This window comes from Lissotriton vulgaris, chromosome 1_1 (assembly GCF_964263255.1).
Source record: "Lissotriton vulgaris chromosome 1_1, aLisVul1.2, whole genome shotgun sequence".
Taxonomy (NCBI): domain Eukaryota; kingdom Metazoa; phylum Chordata; class Amphibia; order Caudata; family Salamandridae; genus Lissotriton; species Lissotriton vulgaris.
Genome location: NC_141685.1, coordinates 1,153,641,736 through 1,153,664,162, shown reverse-complemented (window position 1 = coordinate 1,153,664,162; position 22,427 = coordinate 1,153,641,736).

Sequence of the window (22,427 nt, the reverse complement as noted above, 5' to 3'; positions counted from 1 at the left end):
TTTTGAAAAAAAAGAAGAAAAATCGTGCATTTTCAAGCAAATTTGAGAAAGCAGGAAGGTTAATAAAGCAATTGTAAAAGTGCAGTTATTACATTAATAGATGGCATAACATAGGTAGCTGCTTATTCAGTATAACCACAGAGCTTCATACATTCACACTTGTAAAAGCCTCTAATGTGAGCCATGATGTCTTGCCTAAGGCGCAAACTGGACTGATTACGGTAATGCATTTTAAATATAAAATGGAAATGTGAAAGGAGTGTGTAGAAAGACTTCATGGACATTGTTGGTAATTTAAACACCATTATTCAGCTCATGGATATCTTCTAATAGTTATGCGCAGCAGCTTGCCTATCTAAAGGCATAGAAAATCCTCTAAAACATCACACATGATGCATTCTAAAATGTTACAAGTCATGCACTAGGCTGCCTTTTTAACTACATTAAGCACGTACAGGGATATTATTACAGAGTAAAAATATTTGATGTAAATAAGGGAGTAGCCAGAAAAAGAAAATATGCCCCAGACAGGCTTAGAGGGAGAGCTCCCCCTGAGGGAGTTCTAAAACATATTTCCTGCCCCATCACACTTTCAGTCTTTTTCGTCCTTTCAGTCCTTCAACACATATTTCTTTTTCTATCGGTTTCCGTCCTCCTTTGATAATCTTTGTAATTTTTCTAATAGTTCTTTATTCTTGCTGCCCTTCGTTCACCCATCCTTCCTTCTCTGCAGCTGTCATTCTTCCTTTCTTCACCAATACATTCATGCTTTTGCCTGTGCATCTCTATCTTCACCCATACTTCCTTTTTTAAATCCTTCCAACTATTAGTCTCTTTATTGAGGCATCCTTCTCTTCATCCATCCACCAGTCCACCCCTTTTCCCATCTATCCATCTCTCATCCCCACTTATCTTTCTTCCTTTGAGGCTATCTTGTGCCATTTGTTCCATCGCTTCATAAAGTCTTTATACTGCTCCCCTACAGTGGTTTTTATGAGCATCATTTTGGAAACTAGCGGTCTCTGATCAAACTAAGATCAGCTATAAACAAACAATTGCATGTTTCATATTACTCAGAACTGCTCAGTGTCACCCACCTTTTAAGCTGCTAAATTGGTAGTTGATGATGCCCCTGGATGTAAATGTGGAATGTCCAGTATTGACCCCTTTTCCCCTTGAGTTTGTGAAGCATTTTAGTTTTTCTCGAAGGGGAGGGTGGTGGTGGTGATCTATAGCTTGCCAGTTGCCACGGTGCGTCCAGGCTTAGTGGGGCTACGCCCCTACCCCCCCAATGGACGCACCGCGACTGTCACAATGCCTCTTTATTTCTGATGCAGGTCATAATATTGCTGTCATGCTCTTTCTGTACACTTGATACAGGTGGTATTTTTATTGCCATATTGTTACAGTGCCCTTAACATGCTGATGGAACGACATTCAGCATGTACTTGTTTCTAAAGTAAATTATGGTAATAAAACAAATATTCAACTTTTCTCTATTTGAACTATACTGTTACACCAGCTTTAGGTTTAAAGCATTTTTATTGAAACAAAAGGAACATGGGGAAGGGGAGTAGGAGGTTAAGGTTACATACAATCCAGCGAAAAGAGAAAAAAGCGCATGTCAACAGTCCTGGTTTAGGGAGGTCAGAGGTCCAGGAGGGGAAGATAACGATTGTAAGGCAATAAGGCAATGCACATAACCCACTCGTGTTCCCCAACCCCCCTCCCAAAGCTAAGCGCTAATAGCTTACAGCGATCCAACCAAACAGAACCCAATCCCTCCGAGCCCCCCATCCCCAAAAAGAAAAAAAGGAAGAGAAAGGAAACAATACCCCAACATCCCCATCCAATGGCCCGTAATAGAATAATCCGCCCCAAACAGCCCACCCCCGTCCCCTAATCCCCCGTTCCCTAGTCGTCCTAATCCGCCGGGGCCGCTGGTGGCGTTAGTCTAAGGAGGCGAAGGTACCTCGGGCAGGTGAGTTCCCGAAATTCCGTGGATAGTAGTGCGAGGAAGGGTTGCCATAGTTCCTCGAACTGATCTACGTTCCCAGCCACCGTGAGCGACATTTTCTCCATACCCAATACCTGCCAGAGCCTATGTAGCCAACCAGTAATGGAGGGGACAGTGGAGGTGCGCCAGTGGACAAGGATATTTTGGACCGCTGAGCCTAGCGCAATAGCAATCTGTCTGCCCCTGCGGGACTTCAGCGGGTACATGAGGTCATTGGGGAGGCCCAACAAAACATACGCTGGGAAGCGCGGCAGCTCAATCTCGAAATGCCTATCTACCTCATCCAAGACCTCCTTCCAATAAGCAGTTAGCACCGGGCAAGCCCAAAGAATGTGCGACAGGGTACCCTCCTGTCCGCAGCCCCGCCAGCATCCCTTGTCGGTGTGTTTGTGCATTTCATATAGCCTCTCCGGGGTGTAATACCATTAAGTGGACACTTTAGTGAAGGTCTCCGTAAGCCCAGTGTGGTATGCAGAATGCCTCGCCCGATATGCGATCCCGTCCCATTCCTTGTGGCTTAGCGTCCTGCCCAATTCTCTATGCCTTGTAACAACAAAGGGAGTTTGGCCCATGCGGACGGAAGTGGGGTAAGGGCCCAAATACTGTATAAAAAAGAAGGAACCCACACTTCAGTAATTTCACACCATTCAACTTAAGGTGAAAAAAGAGAGATAAACAAAGTTTAATATGTTTATCCGGGCGATTAGTTGCGCCGTTTTATTTTTTCAATTTTATCAAAAAGTGCTTTGGTCTAAAGAAATCACAGTGTCTTGAACGTACTAGCCACCAGCGTACAAAAAGAAACTTAAATCAAACAGTGCATCAAAACACAATAATTTAGCACAACATACAACGTGAAATCTGAAAGCATACTATGAGTGAAACTTACAATGTGTAAAAAACACAACAAAACACAAAAAATGTGGCAAATTATTACAGCAAAAAGGGGGAAAAAAAGATATATATAATCATATATTTTAAACATGACATGATCAGAAAATTGTTAATTGTTAAATGTAACCAATAGGGAGTCTATTGATAAATCTCAAGAAGGAACAAGACCACCTCTCGGTGGCCTTATTAGCAGGCTTGTAGTTCCTAACAATTTAGTCTGTTTGTCAGAACTGAGGACTTAATCCTGTCCGCCTACGCGTTTCGAGTTTGTGATGTGTCTTCTCAAACTCTCTTCAGGGCAAATTGAATTCTTTTCCCCGTGTGTTAAACCTATTCATAAAAACATAAAGGTGTGGGGGACACTTGTTACTATTAGCTCCCATCAACCTAATCTCGCTTCCTCATGTATACTACTATAAAAATGACACGTACCTCCGGGGAATAGAGGTGGTACAATTCATCCAACCCACATATGTCGGTTTCAAAGTGGTTGGTGGGTTCTGTGCGTGCAGGGAAAATCAATGGTTTTGCTCCGATTTTCAAATCGCTTTCCACATAGTTAACTGCAGGTAAAATGGGCGTATTACTCGCTGTTCTCAATGCGGGAAATATAACACTTTCAGGGGTATTGGAAACCAATAGTCACTTACTTTGTTTACTTTTCTTGTCGAAAATTATGAATGCCTTAGTTCAAAGGGTTGTACCGGTTGTCTTTCAACAGCGACTGGTGCCGTGATTCTGTTGAAAAAGCACGGGCGGCAATTAATAATCCCTCGGGAGCCTCGAGCTCCTTTATAAGTGCACAAAGCGCGCGTTGGAGTTTACCAAAGGCTGCGCTGGAACGGGTCGACTTTTTAATGTTGAACGCTCGTTCCACGATGGAAAGGCGTGTGCGTCTTGTTTGGGCTTCGCTTCGTTACGCGCTGTCAGTTAGCAGAGCGCTTGTCCTACCTGGCCGCTTGGCAGCGTGCTCCACTTCCTCATTCCTTCACTGCGAGCGAATGTGAAGTCGATTACCTCAGTGATTCAAAGGAGTGAGCTCATCATGGCTAAGCCAATCAGAAGAGGATTCTTTTGCGTTCTCGTCTGATGCATTATGGGGCATGAAGTCCCTTTGATGGTGAAGACGGGATTATAATCTAGAGACTTCACTCATTGAGTTCAACCCGATATTTATGGTATTGAACCGGAGTATCAAGTATGCTTCTTTTCGTAGAAGCGCTTTCTCTACATCTGGTGACCGGTGCTGTGGGTCAATGCCAGATAGGACTGTCCATGTGAAATCAGTTTCCTTGTGATTTGCTAACGTGAAGTGTTCAACCATTGGGGCATTCTGTACTTTTCTCTTGAGCCTAGAGCGATGTTGTGTTATTCTAGCGTTAACCTGCTGGCATGTTTTGCCTATGTATAATTTGTCACAGGCGCACAGGATCCCATAAATTACGTTCCTACTTTTACAGTTGGTTTGCAAACTGTGTCTCCATTTGATGCCATTATGACAAAATTCATCTCCCTCCACTGCACTTGCACAAGCCACACACGTGCCGCATTTATGGTGGCCTGTGATGGGTTTGAGGTTCCATTTCGCAATCAAATCACTTTTGGGTTTTGGTAAAGAGCTGTCAGCTCTAATGATTTGTTGGCCTATACTGGGGTTTTTTTTCAGCGCAAAAATTGGCTTTTGAAGGGGGAAATCTAATCCCTCCAACAAGTGCCAGTTCCGTAGAATAATCTGTCTGAATTTATTCGTGTGAGATCCATAGGTCGTGACACACACGAGTTTGTCCAACTCTTTTTTGGTTTTTATTTGGAGTAACTCTTCTCGGGGAGTGTAGCGTGCTCTTTTTTTCGAGTGTTTGAGGAGTTTGATCGGATATCCTCTTTTGGTCAGTTCATCACAAAAGGTATCAGCATGCACATTAAACTCCTCGAGATCCGAGCAGTTACGCCGAATTCTAAGTAGTTGGCCGTAGGGTAGGTTCTGTTTGAGCCCTTGTGGGTGAAAGCTTTTGTAATGTAAGATCGTGTTTTTGTCTGTGGCCTTTTTAAACAAAGTGGTGGTAAACTTGCCACCTTCGGTGCCCACGGCTACATCAAGAAATGTCATTCGCTGATTACTGCAATCAATCGAGAATTTTATATCAGGATGTCTCTGATTTAACCATTCATGGAATGCCATGAGGTCAGTCTGGCTCCCCTGCCACAGGAGCCAGACGTCGTCAATGTATCTAAGCCATTGTATGATGTTGGCATCATATGGGTTGTCTTTATAAATGAATTTCTCTTCGTACTGTGACATGTACAGTACCGCCATTTCTGGGGCGTAAGGACAACCCATGGCTGTGCCCTTGGTTTGTACAAAGAACTCATTTTCAAATTTGAAATAATTGCTTTTCAGTGTAACCTGGGCCAAAGCTAGAATAAAAGAGGTTGGAACTCTATGTGGTCTCTCACGTTGGTCAAGATAAATTTCCATCACCTCAAGAGCCTCATCTTGAGGAATTTGTGTATACAACGAGGTCACGTCGAGTGTTGCCATCAGCTGTGTGTCAGGGTTGAAAGTCATTTCCTGGAGTTTATTGAGAAAATCAATAGTGTCTCTCAGGTACGATCTAACCCCAGTCAAAAAAGGTTTCAAGAAGAAATCTATATATTTCGAAGCTGGTTCAAGGGCCGAATCACAACCTGAGACAATTGGTCTCCCTGGTGGTTTCGAGCTGTTTTTATGGATCTTGGGAAGGAAGTAGAGAACAGGTGTTCTCGGTGACTTCTTGTTTAGAAATTCATATTCTTTAGAACCAAGGAAGCCATTCTCTAAGGCCTCTTTAGTGATGGTAAGGATTTTGTTCTGAATTTCGACAACCGGGTCATTTTTGACCACTCGGTACCATTCTAAGTTGTCAACGTGTGTCCTTCCTTCCGACAGATACATAGGGCGCGGCCACACAACCACCGCACCACCCTTGTCAGCCTGTTTGATTATAATGGAAGGGTCTGTTTTTAACTCCTTTATGGCTGCGAGTTGTCCCTTGCTTATGTTGTAGTTGACAAATGATTTGCTTTTCTCCAGTTTAGTGAGTGCAGACAACACTGCTTGCTCGAAAGCGTATACCTGTTTCGGGATATTCGTGGTAGGTAAAAAATTAGATTTTACTCGAAGGCCTGTAGTCTCACCTCTTATTGGAGTATCCACGCCGGCAAAGTATGTTTTGAGTCTGATTTTCCTACAAAAATCTAAAGCCTCCAGCTTAAGTTTTGTGAAATCAGTTCGTCGATTAGGGACAAATTTGAGGCCCAAATTGAGGATCATGCTTTCGTCTTTAGTGAGTGGTCTATCGGAAAGATTCACTATTGTTGAGGAATCTAGTTGTTGTAGTACCTGTTCCTCGTCCGCATTTCCCAGCGGGGTTTGAATCGGGCGTTTTGTTGTCCGCCCCTTCCTAAAAAAGGTTGGTTAGAGCCCTTTTTACTTTGCTGACCTTGGTTGGAGTCAGGGGACGATCCTGACGAGGCAGACGAGAAGGTGGTAAATCTCGTCCTTGATCTGCCTTGGTAATTGTTTAAAGCTCTTTTAGACTCTACCGTAGTGTAGTAGTCTTCCTTTAAAAAGGGGTACACTTGTTCTATTTTAAACGCTTTAGAGTCTTTCTCAAATTGAGCGGTTTTGGTGTTGATGGTGATGTCTTTGAATGTTTGAATTTCTTTTTCAATTTTCTCAAGCAGATTTTTAGCTTCTACCTCAGTTTTATTATCAGCAATGGCTTTCAAAAGTTCAGCAATTTCTTTTTCTTCCTCACTACATAAACGTTGTGCCGTCTCAATCGTGTGGACCATGAGGTCTCTACTGCATTTAGTATTTATAAAACTAAAGCCTTTCTTATATTCTGAATCTTCCACAAATATCACTGGTGTGTTTTTGACTTGTAGGCCCCAAGGTATTGTGCCGGCCCGCAAGTGCTGTAAAAGAAAATAACCATGCAATTCTGTCCTAATATGTTTCTTTTGGAGACGAGTTAATTTATCAGCCTCATTTTGATGTTTAGCAGTAGTACTTAGAGAAAGACCCGAGAAGGGATTAGAAGCTATCAAATTCTTTATGTGGCTTTCTGTAAAAGACAGTGTTTCATTCTCTGACATGCTTTAACAAGGAAAATGTACCTTGTGGTAGAATTAATCAATTGGGTGGCAATGAATGTCTCAGTCCTAACTCACTCGGGTAATGACCCGCTCCAAAACTTGTAACAACAAAGGGAGTTTGGCCCATGCGGACGGAAGTGGGGTAAGGGCCCAAATACTGTATAAAAAAGAAGGAACCCACACTTCAGTAATTTCACACCATTCAACTTAAGGTGAAAAAAGAGAGATAAACAAAGTTTAATATGTTTATCCGGGCGATTAGTTGCGCCGTTTTATTTTTTCAATTTTATCAAAAAGTGCTTTGGTCTAAAGAAATCACAGTGTCTTGAACGTACTAGCCACCAGCGTACAACAAGAAACTTAAATCAAACAGTGCATCCAAACACAATAATTTAGCACAACATACAACGTGAAATCTGAAAGCATACTATGAGTGAAACTTACAATGTGTAAAAAACACAACAAAACACAAAAAATGTGGCAAATTATTACAGCAAAAAGGGGGAAAAAAAGATATATATAATCATATATTTTAAACATGACATGATCAGAAAATTGTTAATTGTTAAATGTAACCAATAGGGAGTCTATTGATAAATCTCAAGAAGGAACAAGACCACCTCTCGGTGGCCTTATTAGCAGGCTTGTAGTTCCTAACAATTTAGTCTGTTTGTCAGAACTGAGGACTTAATCCTGTCCGCCTACGCGTTTCGAGTTTGTGATGTGTCTTCTCAAACTCTCTTCAGGGCAAATTGAATTCTTTTCCCCGTGTGTTAAACCTATTCATAAAAACATAAAGGTGTGGGGGACACTTGTTACTATTAGCTCCCATCAACCTAATCTCGCTTCCTCATGTATACTACTATAAAAATGACACGTACCTCCGGGGAATAGAGGTGGTACAATTCATCCAACCCACATATGTCGGTTTCAAAGTGGTTGGTGGGTTCTGTGCGTGCAGGGAAAATCAATGGTTTTGCTCCGATTTTCAAATCGCTTTCCACATAGTTAACTGCAGGTAAAATGGGCGTATTACTCGCTGTTCTCAATGCGGGAAATATAACACTTTCAGGGGTATTGGAAACCAATAGTCACTTACTTTGTTTACTTTTCTTGTCGAAAATTATGAATGCCTTAGTTCAAAGGGTTGTACCGGTTGTCTTTCAACAGCGACTGGTGCCGTGATTCTGTTGAAAAAGCACGGGCGGCAATTAATAATCCCTCGGGAGCCTCGAGCTCCTTTATAAGTGCACAAAGCGCGCGTTGGAGTTTACCAAAGGCTGCGCTGGAACGGGTCGACTTTTTAATGTTAAACGCTCGTTCCACGATGGAAAGGCGTGTGCGTCTTGTTTGGGCTTCGCTTCGTTACGCGCTGTCAGTTAGCAGAGCGCTTGTCCTACCTGGCCGCTTGGCAGCGTGCTCCACTTCCTCATTCCTTCACTGCGAGTGAATGTGAAGTTGATTACCTCAGTGATTCAAAGGAGTGAGCTCATCATGGCTAAGCCAATCAGAAGAGGATTCTTTTGCGTTCTCGTCTGATGCATTATGGGGCATGAAGTCCCTTTGATGGTGAAGACGGGATTATAATCTAGAGACTTCACTCATTGAGTTCAACCCGATATTTATGGTATTGAACCGGAGTATCAAGTATGCTTCTTTTCGTAGAAGCGCTTTCTCTACATCTGGTGACCGGTGCTGTGGGTCAATGCCAGATAGGACTGTCCATGTGAAATCAGTTTCCTTGTGATTTGCTAACGTGAAGTGTTCAACCATTGGGGCATTCTGTACTTTTCTCTTGAGCCTAGAGCGATGTTGTGTTATTCTAGCGTTAACCTGCTGGCATGTTTTGCCTATGTATAATTTGTCACAGGCGCACAGGATCCCATAAATTACGTTCCTACTTTTACAGTTGGTTTGCAAACTGTGTCTCCATTTGATGCCATTATGACAAAATTCATCTCCCTCCACTGCACTTGCACAAGCCACACACGTGCCGCATTTATGGTGGCCTGTGATGGGTTTGAGGTTCCATTTCGCAATCAAATCACTTTTGGGTTTTGGTAAAGAGCTGTCAGCTCTAATGATTTGTTGGCCTATACTGGGGTTTTTTTTCAGCGCAAAAATTGGCTTTTGAAGGGGGAAATCTAATCCCTCCAACAAGTGCCAGTTCCGTAGAATAATCTGTCTGAATTTATTCGTGTGAGATCCATAGGTCGTGACACACACGAGTTTGTCCAACTCTTTTTTGGTTTTTATTTGGAGTAACTCTTCTCGGGGAGTGTAGCGTGCTCTTTTTTTCGAGTGTTTGAGGAGTTTGATCGGATATCCTCTTTTGGTCAGTTCATCACAAAAGGTATCAGCATGCACATTAAACTCCTCGAGATCCGAGCAGTTACGCCGAATTCTAAGTAGTTGGCCGTAGGGTAGGTTCTGTTTGAGCCCTTGTGGGTGAAAGCTTTTGTAATGTAAGATCGTGTTTTTGTCTGTGGCCTTTTTAAACAAAGTGGTGGTAAACTTGCCACCTTCGGTGCCCACGGCTACATCAAGAAATGTCATTCGCTGATTACTGCAATCAATCGAGAATTTTATATCAGGATGTCTCTGATTTAACCATTCATGGAATGCCATGAGGTCAGTCTGGCTCCCCTGCCACAGGAGCCAGACGTCGTCAATGTATCTAAGCCATTGTATGATGTTGGCATCATATGGGTTGTCTTTATAAATGAATTTCTCTTCGTACTGTGACATGTACAGTACCGCCATTTCTGGGGCGTAAGGACAACCCATGGCTGTGCCCTTGGTTTGTACAAAGAACTCATTTTCAAATTTGAAATAATTGCTTTTCAGTGTAACCTGGGCCAAAGCTAGAATAAAAGAGGAATTTCTAAACAAGAAGTCACCGAGAACACCTGTTCTCTACTTCCTTCCCAAGATCCATAAAAACAGCTCGAAACCACCAGGGAGACCAATTGTCTCAGGTTGTGATTCGGCCCTTGAACCAGCTTCGAAATATATAGATTTCTTCTTGAAACCTTTTTTGACTGGGGTTAGATCGTACCTGAGAGACACTATTGATTTTCTCAATAAACTCCAGGAAATGACTTTCAACCCTGACACACAGCTGATGGCAACACTCGACGTGACCTCGTTGTATACACAAATTCCTCAAGATGAGGCTCTTGAGGTGATGGAAATTTATCTTGACCAACGTGAGAGACCACATAGAGTTCCAACCTCTTTTATTCTAGCTTTGGCCCAGGTTACACTGAAAAGCAATTATTTCAAATTTGAAAATGAGTTCTTTGTACAAACCAAGGGCACAGCCATGGGTTGTCCTTACGCCCCAGAAATGGCGGTACTGTACATGTCACAGTACGAAGAGAAATTCATTTATAAAGACAACCCATATGATGCCAACATCATACAATGGCTTAGATACATTGACGACGTCTGGCTCCTGTGGCAGGGGAGCCAGACTGACCTCATGGCATTCCATGAATGGTTAAATCAGAGACATCCTGATATAAAATTCTCGATTGATTGCAGTAATCAGCGAATGACATTTCTTGATGTAGCCGTGGGCACCGAAGGTGGCAAGTTTACCACCACTTTGTTTAAAAAGGCCACAGACAAAAACACGATCTTACATTACAAAAGCTTTCACCCACAAGGGCTCAAACAGAACCTACCCTACGGCCAACTACTTAGAATTCGGCGTAACTGCTCGGATCTCGAGGAGTTTAATGTGCATGCTGATACCTTTTGTGATGAACTGACCAAAAGAGGATATCCGATCAAACTCCTCAAACACTCGAAAAAAAGAGCACGCTACACTCCCCGAGAAGAGTTACTCCAAATAAAAACCAAAAAAGAGTTGGACAAACTCGTGTGTGTCACGACCTATGGATCTCACACGAATAAATTCAGACAGATTATTCTACGGAACTGGCACTTGTTGGAGGGATTAGATTTCCCCCTTCAAAAGCCAATTTTTGCGCTGAAAAAAAACCCCAGTATAGGCCAACAAATCATTAGAGCTGACAGCTCTTTACCAAAACCCAAAAGTGATTTGATTGCGAAATGGAACCTCAAACCCATCACAGGCCACCATAAATGCGGCACGTGTGTGGCTTGTGCAAGTGCAGTGGAGGGAGATGAATTTTGTCATAATGGCATCAAATGGAGACACAGTTTGCAAACCAACTGTAAAAGTAGGAACGTAATTTATGGGATCCTGTGCGCCTGTGACAAATTATACATAGGCAAAACATGCCAGCAGGTTAACGCTAGAATAACACAACATCGCTCTAGGCTCAAGAGAAAAGTACAGAATGCCCCAATGGTTGAACACTTCACGTTAGCAAATCACAAGGAAACTGATTTCACATGGACAGTCCTATCTGGCATTGACCCACAGCACCGGTCACCAGATGTAGAGAAAGCGCTTCTACGAAAAGAAGCATACTTGATACTCCGGTTCAATACCATAAATATCGGGTTGAACTCAATGAGTGAAGTCTCTAGATTATAATCCCGTCTTCACCATCAAAGGGACTTCATGCCCCATAATGCATCAGACGAGAACGCAAAAGAATCCTCTTCTGATTGGCTTAGCCATGATGAGCTCACTCCTTTGAATCACTGAGGTAATCGACTTCACATTCACTCGCAGTGAAGGAATGAGGAAGTGGAGCACGCTGCCAAGCGGCCAGGTAGGACAAGCGCTCTGCTAACTGACAGCGCGTAACGAAGCGAAGCCCAAACAAGACGCACACGCCTTTCCATCGTGGAACGAGCGTTTAACATTAAAAAGTCGACCCGTTCCAGCGCAGCCTTTGGTAAACTCCAACGCGCGCTTTGTGCACTTATAAAGGAGCTCGAGGCTCCCGAGGGATTATTAATTGCCGCCCGTGCTTTTTCAACAGAATCACGGCACCAGTCGCTGTTGAAAGACAACCGGTACAACCCTTTGAACTAAGGCATTCATAATTTTCGACAAGAAAAGTAAACAAAGTAAGTGACTATTGGTTTCCAATACCCCTGAAAGTGTTATATTTCCCGCATTGAGAACAGCGAGTAATACGCCCATTTTACCTGCAGTTAACTATGTGGAAAGCGATTTGAAAATCGGAGCAAAACCATTGATTTTCCCTGCACGCACAGAACCCACCAACCACTTTGAAACCGACATATGTGGGTTGGATGAATTGTACCACCTCTATTCCCCGGAGGTACGTGTCATTTTTATAGTAGTATACATGAGGAAGCGAGATTAGGTTGATGGGAGCTAATAGTAACAAGTGTCCCCCACACCTTTATGTTTTTATGAATAGGTTTAACACACGGGGAAAAGAATTCAATTTGCCCTGAAGAGAGTTTGAGAAGACACATCACAAACTCGAAACGCGTAGGCGGACAGGATTAAGTCCTCAGTTCTGACAAACAGACTAAATTGTTAGGAACTACAAGCCTGCTAATAAGGCCACCGAGAGGTGGTCTTGTTCCTTCTTGAGATTTATCAATAGACTCCCTATTGGTTACATTTAACAATTAACAATTTTCTGATCATGTCATGTTTAAAATATATGATTATATATATCTTTTTTTCCCCCTTTTTGCTGTAATAATTTGCCACATTTTTTGTGTTTTGTTGTGTTTTTTACACATTGTAAGTTTCACTCATAGTATGCTTTCAGATTTCACGTTGTATGTTGTGCTAAATTATTGTGTTTTGATGCACTGTTTGATTTAAGTTTCTTGTTGTACGCTGGTGGCTAGTACGTTCAAGACACTGTGATTTCTTTAGACCAAAGCACTTTTTGATAAAATTGAAAAAATAAAACGGCGCAACTAATCGCCCGGATAAACATATTAAACTTTGTTTATCTCTCTTTTTTCACCTTAAGTTGAATGGTGTGAAATTACTGAAGTGTGGGTTCCTTCTTTTTTATACAGTATTTGGGCCCTTACCCCACTTCCGTCCGCATGGGCCAAACTCCCTTTGTTGTTACAAGTTTTGGAGCGGGTCATTACCCGAGTGAGTTAGGACTGAGACATTCATTGCCACCCAATTGATTAATTCTACCACAAGGTACATTTTCCTTGTTAAAGCATGTCAGAGAATGAAACACTGTCTTTTACAGAAAGCCACATAAAGAATTTGATAGCTTCTAATCCCTTCTCGGGTCTTTCTCTAAGTACTACTGCTAAACATCAAAATGAGGCTGATAAATTAACTCGTCTCCAAAAGAAACATATTAGGACAGAATTGCATGGTTATTTTCTTTTACAGCACTTGCGGGCCGGCACAATACCTTGGGGCCTACAAGTCAAAAACACACCAGTGATATTTGTGGAAGATTCAGAATATAAGAAAGGCTTTAGTTTTATAAATACTAAATGCAGTAGAGACCTCATGGTCCACACGATTGAGACGGCACAACGTTTATGTAGTGAGGAAGAAAAAGAAATTGCTGAACTTTTGAAAGCCATTGCTGATAATAAAACTGAGGTAGAAGCTAAAAATCTGCTTGAGAAAATTGAAAAAGAAATTCAAACATTCAAAGACATCACCATCAACACCAAAACCGCTCAATTTGAGAAAGACTCTAAAGCGTTTAAAATAGAACAAGTGTACCCCTTTTTAAAGGAAGACTACTACACTACGGTAGAGTCTAAAAGAGCTTTAAACAATTACCAAGGCAGATCAAGGACGAGATTTACCACCTTCTCGTCTGCCTCGTCAGGATCGTCCCCTGACTCCAACCAAGGTCAGCAAAGTAAAAAGGGCTCTAACCAACCTTTTTTAGGAAGGGGCGGACAACAAAACGCCCGATTCAAACCCCGCTGGGAAATGCGGACGAGGAACAGGTACTACAACAACTAGATTCCTCAACAATAGTGAATCTTTCCGATAGACCACTCACTAAAGACGAAAGCATGATCCTCAATTTGGGCCTCAAATTTGTCCCTAATCGACGAACTGATTTCACAAAACTTAAGCTGGAGGCTTTAGATTTTTGTAGGAAAATCAGACTCAAAACATACTTTGCCGGCGTGGATACTCCAATAAGAGGTGAGACTACAGGCCTTCGAGTAAAATCTAATTTTTTACCTACCACGAATATCCCGAAACAGGTATACGCTTTCGAGCAAGCAGTGTTGTCTGCACTCACTAAACTGGAGAAAAGCAAATCATTTGTCAACTACAACATAAGCAAGGGACAACTCGCAGCCATAAAGGAGTTAAAAACAGACCCTTCCATTATAATCAAACAGGCTGACAAGGGTGGTGCAGTGGTTGTGTGGCCGCGCCCTATGTATCTGTCGGAAGGAAGGACACACGTTGACAACTTAGAATGGTACCGAGTGGTCAAAAATGACCCGGTTGTCGAAATTCAGAACAAAATCCTTACCATCACTAAAGAGGCCTTAGAGAATGGCTTCCTTGGTTCTAAAGAATATGAATTTCTAAACAAGAAGTCACCGAGAACACCTGTTCTCTACTTCCTTCCCAAGATCCATAAAAACAGCTCGAAACCACCAGGGAGACCAATTGTCTCAGGTTGTGATTCGGCCCTTGAACCAGCTTCGAAATATATAGATTTCTTCTTGAAACCTTTTTTGACTGGGGTTAGATCGTACCTGAGAGACACTATTGATTTTCTCAATAAACTCCAGGAAATGACTTTCAACCCTGACACACAGCTGATGGCAACACTCGACGTGACCTCGTTGTATACACAAATTCCTCAAGATGAGGCTCTTGAGGTGATGGAAATTTATCTTGACCAACGTGAGAGACCACATAGAGTTCCAACCTCTTTTATTCTAGCTTTGGCCCAGGTTACACTGAAAAGCAATTATTTCAAATTTGAAAATGAGTTCTTTGTACAAACCAAGGGCACAGCCATGGGTTGTCCTTACGCCCCAGAAATGGCGGTACTGTACATGTCACAGTACGAAGAGAAATTCATTTATAAAGACAACCCATATGATGCCAACATCATACAATGGCTTAGATACATTGACGACGTCTGGCTCCTGTGGCAGGGGAGCCAGACTGACCTCATGGCATTCCATGAATGGTTAAATCAGAGACATCCTGATATAAAATTCTCGATTGATTGCAGTAATCAGCGAATGACATTTCTTGATGTAGCCGTGGGCACCGAAGGTGGCAAGTTTACCACCACTTTGTTTAAAAAGGCCACAGACAAAAACACGATCTTACATTACAAAAGCTTTCACCCACAAGGGCTCAAACAGAACCTACCCTACGGCCAACTACTTAGAATTCGGCGTAACTGCTCGGATCTCGAGGAGTTTAATGTGCATGCTGATACCTTTTGTGATGAACTGACCAAAAGAGGATATCCGATCAAACTCCTCAAACACTCGAAAAAAAGAGCACGCTACACTCCCCGAGAAGAGTTACTCCAAATAAAAACCAAAAAAGAGTTGGACAAACTCGTGTGTGTCACGACCTATGGATCTCACACGAATAAATTCAGACAGATTATTCTACGGAACTGGCACTTGTTGGAGGGATTAGATTTCCCCCTTCAAAAGCCAATTTTTGCGCTGAAAAAAAACCCCAGTATAGGCCAACAAATCATTAGAGCTGACAGCTCTTTACCAAAACCCAAAAGTGATTTGATTGCGAAATGGAACCTCAAACCCATCACAGGCCACCATAAATGCGGCACGTGTGTGGCTTGTGCAAGTGCAGTGGAGGGAGATGAATTTTGTCATAATGGCATCAAATGGAGACACAGTTTGCAAACCAACTGTAAAAGTAGGAACGTAATTTATGGGATCCTGTGCGCCTGTGACAAATTATACATAGGCAAAACATGCCAGCAGGTTAACGCTAGAATAACACAACATCGCTCTAGGCTCAAGAGAAAAGTACAGAATGCCCCAATGGTTGAACACTTCACGTTAGCAAATCACAAGGAAACTGATTTCACATGGACAGTCCTATCTGGCATTGACCCACAGCACCGGTCACCAGATGTAGAGAAAGCGCTTCTACGAAAAGAAGCATACTTGATACTCCGGTTCAATACCATAAATATCGGGTTGAACTCAATGAGTGAAGTCTCTAGATTATAATCCCGTCTTCACCATCAAAGGGACTTCATGCCCCATAATGCATCAGACGAGAACGCAAAAGAATCCTCTTCTGATTGGCTTAGCCATGATGAGCTCACTCCTTTGAATCACTGAGGTAATCGACTTCACATTCACTCGCAGTGAAGGAATGAGGAAGTGGAGCACGCTGCCAAGCGGCCAGGTAGGACAAGCGCTCTGCTAACTGACAGCGCGTAACGAAGCGAAGCCCAAACAAGACGCACACGCCTTTCCATCGTGGAACGAGCGTTCAACATTAAAAAGTCGACCCGTTCCAGCGCAGCCTTTGGTAAACTCCAACGCGCGCTTTGTGCACTTATAAAGGAGCTCGAGGCTCCCGAGGGATTATTAATTGCCGCCCGTGCTTTTTCAACAGAATCACGGCACCAGTCGCTGTTGAAAGACAACCGGTACAACCCTTTGAACTAAGGCATTCATAATTTTCGACAAGAAAAGTAAACAAAGTAAGTGACTATTGGTTTCCAATACCCCTGAAAGTGTTATATTTCCCGCATTGAGAACAGCGAGTAATACGCCCATTTTACCTGCAGTTAACTATGTGGAAAGCGATTTGAAAATCGGAGCAAAACCATTGATTTTCCCTGCACGCACAGAACCCACCAACCACTTTGAAACCGACATATGTGGGTTGGATGAATTGTACCACCTCTATTCCCCGGAGGTACGTGTCATTTTTATAGTAGTATACATGAGGAAGCGAGATTAGGTTGATGGGAGCTAATAGTAACAAGTGTCCCCCACACCTTTATGTTTTTATGAATAGGTTTAACACACGGGGAAAAGAATTCAATTTGCCCTGAAGAGAGTTTGAGAAGACACATCACAAACTCGAAACGCGTAGGCGGACAGGATTAAGTCCTCAGTTCTGACAAACAGACTAAATTGTTAGGAACTACAAGCCTGCTAATAAGGCCACCGAGAGGTGGTCTTGTTCCTTCTTGAGATTTATCAATAGACTCCCTATTGGTTACATTTAACAATTAACAATTTTCTGATCATGTCATGTTTAAAATATATGATTATATATATCTTTTTTTCCCCCTTTTTGCTGTAATAATTTGCCACATTTTTGTGTTTTGTTGTGTTTTTTACACATTGTAAGTTTCACTCATAGTATGCTTTCAGATTTCACGTTGTATGTTGTGCTAAATTATTGTGTTTTGATGCACTGTTTGATTTAAGTTTCTTGTTGTACGCTGGTGGCTAGTACGTTCAAGACACTGTGATTTCTTTAGACCAAAGCACTTTTTGATAAAATTGAAAAAATAAAACGGCGCAACTAATCGCCCGGATAAACATATTAAACTTTGTTTATCTCTCTTTTTTCACCTTAAGTTGAATGGTGTGAAATTACTGAAGTGTGGGTTCCTTCTTTTTTATACAATTCTCTATGCCAGCGCTCCCTCCCCGGGTTGTGATAGTGAAACGTCGGGGGCTGAAGGAACTTATATAGATCGGTAATAAGTTTGGCGTCCGAGGCCCGGGTCACCAGCCACCGCTCATAAGGTGTGATTGGACGGGCTGCGACATCACGCACTTGGGGTTGGAGGGCCCAGTGTCGGACCTGCATGTAGCGCAACCTATCCGTCTCCGCCAGGCCAAAGTCCCGCCGGAGTTGTTGGAAGGGAATCACGCCCTCCGGCCCGTAAATCTGGAAAAGTGCCCTGCAACCAGCGCTCACCCAGTGGGAGAAAGCTCCCGGCTCCAAACCCGGGGCAAAGTCCGGGTTACCAACGATGGGTGTGAACGGGGAGGGGAAGGTAGTTAATTCACGGGGCTCGCAGACCGCATCCCACACCCGCAGGGGGACCCGGGTGACAAAAGAGGCGTAAAGATTAGTCGGGCGGTGCGCGCGGCGCAGGAATGGGACCTCCTGGAGGGTACGGCCCGCCACCGCCTGGTCCTGAAAGAGCCAGTGTTTGTCGGATTCCCACCTGCTCCACTCCACCAAATATCGGAGTTGCGCTGCCTGAAAGTACTTCCGGAGATCCGGGATACCAAGACCCCCCGCCTCCGGAGCGAGCGTGGAGAGAACCCTCTTCATCCGTGGTTTACGACCCTGCCAAACGAAGCGGGAGATGTCAGCCTGCGCTTGCTGTATCCAGCCCACAGGGGGCTGGAGAGGCAAAGCGCGAAAGAGGTATAAGATCTGAGGCAGCACCGCCATCTTCACCGCTGCGATACGGCCCAGCCACGAAAGCAGGCTCTTGCTCCATCGGCCTAATTCCTCTTTAATCTTCCTGCTGAGGGAAGAGTAATTAGCCGTAACCATTTCAGGCAGCGAGGGCGCTAGCAGGATCCCCAGGTATGGCACCGTCGACGAGGACCACTGCATGGGGAAAAGACGCTGAAGGTCTCTCCTAGTGTCCGCGGTTAGCGACACGTCCAGTGCTGCCGACTTGGCCATATTCATTTTAAAGCCGGCCACACGTGCAAAGGCGTCCAGTTCCTGAACACAAGCAGGGAGCGACCTCCTGGGGTCGTCCAGGGTCAGCAGGACATCGTCCGCGTAAAGGCTGACAGTATGGACATATTGGCCCATCTTAACCCCAATAGCGTCAGGATTATTGCGAATCCTCTGGGCAAACGGCTCCATGTAGAGGGCGAACAAAAGCGGCGAGAGGGGACAACCTTGTCTCGTACCGCGCTCGATGACAAAACTGCCAGAGCTATGCCCGTTGACCCGTACCGACGCTGACGGTCTTTTATAGCAATTAAAGACCATGGTGCGGAACTTCTCGCCGATTCCCAGTTTCCTGAGAACCAGCTCAAGGTACGGCCAATGAACTCTGTCAAAGGCCTTCTCCGCATCCACTGACAGCAACATCCGTTCCCCCGGAACGCGTGAGGCCTTTTCCAGTATGTGCGTCACTCTCTTGGTGTTGTCAACCGTCTGCCTACCGGGTACAAAGCCAGCTTGGTCCGCTTCCACTAGGCCCGGCAGGTGTAGTCCAAGCCTGGACGCTAGAATCCCCGTATAGAGCTTAAGGTCAACATTCAAGAGTGAAATAGGCCTATACGAACCACACAGGGTCCGATCCTTCCCGGGTTTCGGAATGACCGACACCGTCGCGTTAAGAAGATCCGGCGGGATAGCGCCCGGTTCGGAGAAGGAGTTGAACAGGCGGGTCAGGATTGGTGCCACAGCGGAGCAGAAGGTCTTATAGAACAAGGCTGTGTAACCATCCGGGCCTGGGGCCTTACCGTGCTTCAGTCGAGCTATAGCAGAGATGACTTCCTCCACATGGATGTCCCTCTCTAGGTGGTCCGCTTGGGCGGGTTCCAGCACCGGGAGGGCCACCGACTCCAAATAGTCCTCGGCGTCCCCCGGTGAGGAGGGCTCCGCGGCGTATAATGCCTCGTAGAAGCTGCGAAAGGAATCCGCCACCTCTGCATCACCAGAAACAGTGACCCCGTCCGCACCTATTAGTTCCTTCACCACATTACGCTGCTGCGCAACCCTGAGCCGATGGGCCAGGAGCTTACCACACCTGTCCCCCCCCCCCGTGTAAAAGGCATGTTTCAGGCGCAAAGCGGCATATTCCGCCCGGTCTAGGTCTAGTGCAGACAGGAGTTTCCTCGCCGCCTTCAGCTGCCTCCATACTCGAGGAGCCCCCGTACGGCGGTGTATCTGCTCAAGTTCTCTGACCTGCGCAATCAGTTCGTCCCTCTTACGCTGCCGCTCCCTGTTCTCGGCCGAGGATATGGAGATAAATTCCCCCCGGAGGACTGCCTTCAAGGCCGCCCACTGCGTCGCCTGAGACGTGTCGGAGTTGCCATTGTGGACCAAATAATCCTGAATGACCTCCCCCACGCGCTCCACAACCGACTTCCTATGTAGAAGAGTATCACGAAGCCGCCACAACCCTCGAGAGGGGGGGGCCGCTGGCCATGCGAAAACGCCGGAAACCGGCGCATGGTCGGACAGGGACAGGACCCCGATGTCCGCCGCCGTGGCGGCAGTGCGCAGCGGGCCACTCACCAGGAGGTAGTCCAACCGCGAATAAGTGCGGTGCGCATGGGAGAAATAAGAATAGTCCCTATCGGTGGGGTGCATAGTGCGCCAGAGGTCGTGCAAATCCATCTCTGCAATCCGGTCTTGCACCGCGCGAGAAAGTTCCCCCGTCTGTGGGGAGCGTTGCGCAGACCTGTCCGTAGCCGAGTCGAAGACGATGTTCAAGTCTCCCCCCAGGACAACATGGCGATCGGGCGAGGCAGTGACGTCTACCAACACTGAATCCAGGAAGCGATCCTGGTGATCATTCGGGCTATAAACGGAGCCAACCATGAAGGCAATACCCCCAAGTCGCATGCGGTATACTAGAAGCCTCCCCTTTTGTTCGGCATATTTATACAGCACCTCGCCCCTGAAAGAGCTAGCTAAAAGAATGGCTACGCCTGCGGTCTTGGTCGTTGCTGAGGAGAAGAATTGGGTGGGGAACTTGGCGGAGCGCAGCCTATGACAATCCTTGGGCAGCAAATGAGTCTCCTGCAAAAGGCATATGTCCGCTTGCGTCCCCTCCAACAGGGATAGGACCGCTCTGCGTTTCACAGGGTTATTCAGACCCTTAACGTTAAGGGTCACTACCTTTAAGGACGGCATCCCACCCGGGGAACAGAAGCGCTATGTAGCAAGCAAGGGATCAGCGGGGGGGGCGCATGGGGCAGGCGCGCGGGAAAGGCCAGGACAGGCCGGGTGTGTGCACGGGCAGCATCGGACGGGACCCCCCCAACAACTAAACAACTCTTACACCCTCCCAAAACATACTCATGGCAACTAGCCAAAACCAAAAACAAGTAGAAACACCCCATTGTCTCAGTCAAGCCCGGACGGGCAAGTCCAAAGAAACCAACTAAGTGGACGTTCAGCCACTCACCTCTAGCTGCACCCTCCCCACTCCCGGACCCAGCCCAGCATCGTAGAGGCTAAGAATCTCTCCCCCCGGAGTGAATTTAGGCCGTCAAGGCCACGCCATCGGAGTCAGGCAAGTTCCTGGCCGCCGTTCTCAGAGCATCCGCCATATCTGCTCTGATGGTGGGGGAGTCAGGGCGGCTCGCACTCGCCGATGATTGTCGCCTCGTCGATCTCCGTCGGCTCCGTCTCTCTGGGCGCCTCCACGATGGTGTCGCTCCGTCTTCTTCCGTGGCTGTGAGTCCCAATACTCCGCAAATGTCTTGAAGGGAGCGCAGCTGGTGGAGCGTTCCGTTCCACCGAAAGATCAGACGGAAGGGGTGCCCCCAGGAGTAGGGCGTCTCATGCTCACGAAGAAAGTCAGTGGCAATCCTGAAGGACCTGCGCTTCTGCAATGTAATGGCAGACAGATCTTGATAGAGTGCTACAGGCCGCTCCCTGAAAGTTAGAGGCTGCTTCCGTCGGGCCTCTGCCATGATGCGCTTCTTCAAAGGAAAGTCGGGCAAGAACGCCAAAATGTCCGGGGGGGGCGCCGATGACTGGCGCTGTCGGCCCACTCTATGTGCTCTGTCGATGCGGATCGGAAAATCTGCATCCTCCCCCAAGATCTCACGGAACAAGTCCTGCAGATAGGCCACCAAATCGGTCCCCTCGTCCGCAGACGGGACACCTCGCACCCGGATATTGTTTCGTCTGGACCTGTTTTCGAGGTCTTCGGAGTGGGCCTGGAGCTCGACACATTGCTCCCGGAGGCGGAGAACGTCCTGTTGAAGATGGACTATCTCTTCATCCCGGCGCTGGCTCGCTGTTTCCACCGCGTCAACTCGCTCACCAAGGCCCTCCACCTCCCTACGTACTTCGCGGACCTCGCTGGCCACTTCCTTCTTTAAAGTCTGGAAGTCTTCTTTGAGGGAGCTAAATAATTCCTCCATGAAGGACCTCGTGACCGGCGGTTCGCCTCCAGTTGCGTCCGCCGAGGCCCGGGAGGACCCCGGCGACGGTTGTGTTCTGTCCCGAAGCTGCTGGGCCCTGCCAAGCATGTCCGGAAGGGTGCGGTCCCCCTTCCTCGAGCCTCCTCGTCCAGACATCTTGGCCGCTGCAGCAGGAAGGGCTCAAGTCCGGCCGCTGCAGAGGCGCCCAGTCGTCCGTGGGCACCAGATGTGGAGTCCGCGCCGAAAGCAGGGGTGCTGCGTCACAAGCGACAAAATGGCGGTCCGACCCGGGCAGAGCCAGTCGCGGCGCCCAGCCAGGTTGGCGACCGGGGACCAAAGTCAGGGTCTCTCCGCTGCACTCCCCTCGGGAAGTTAGTCC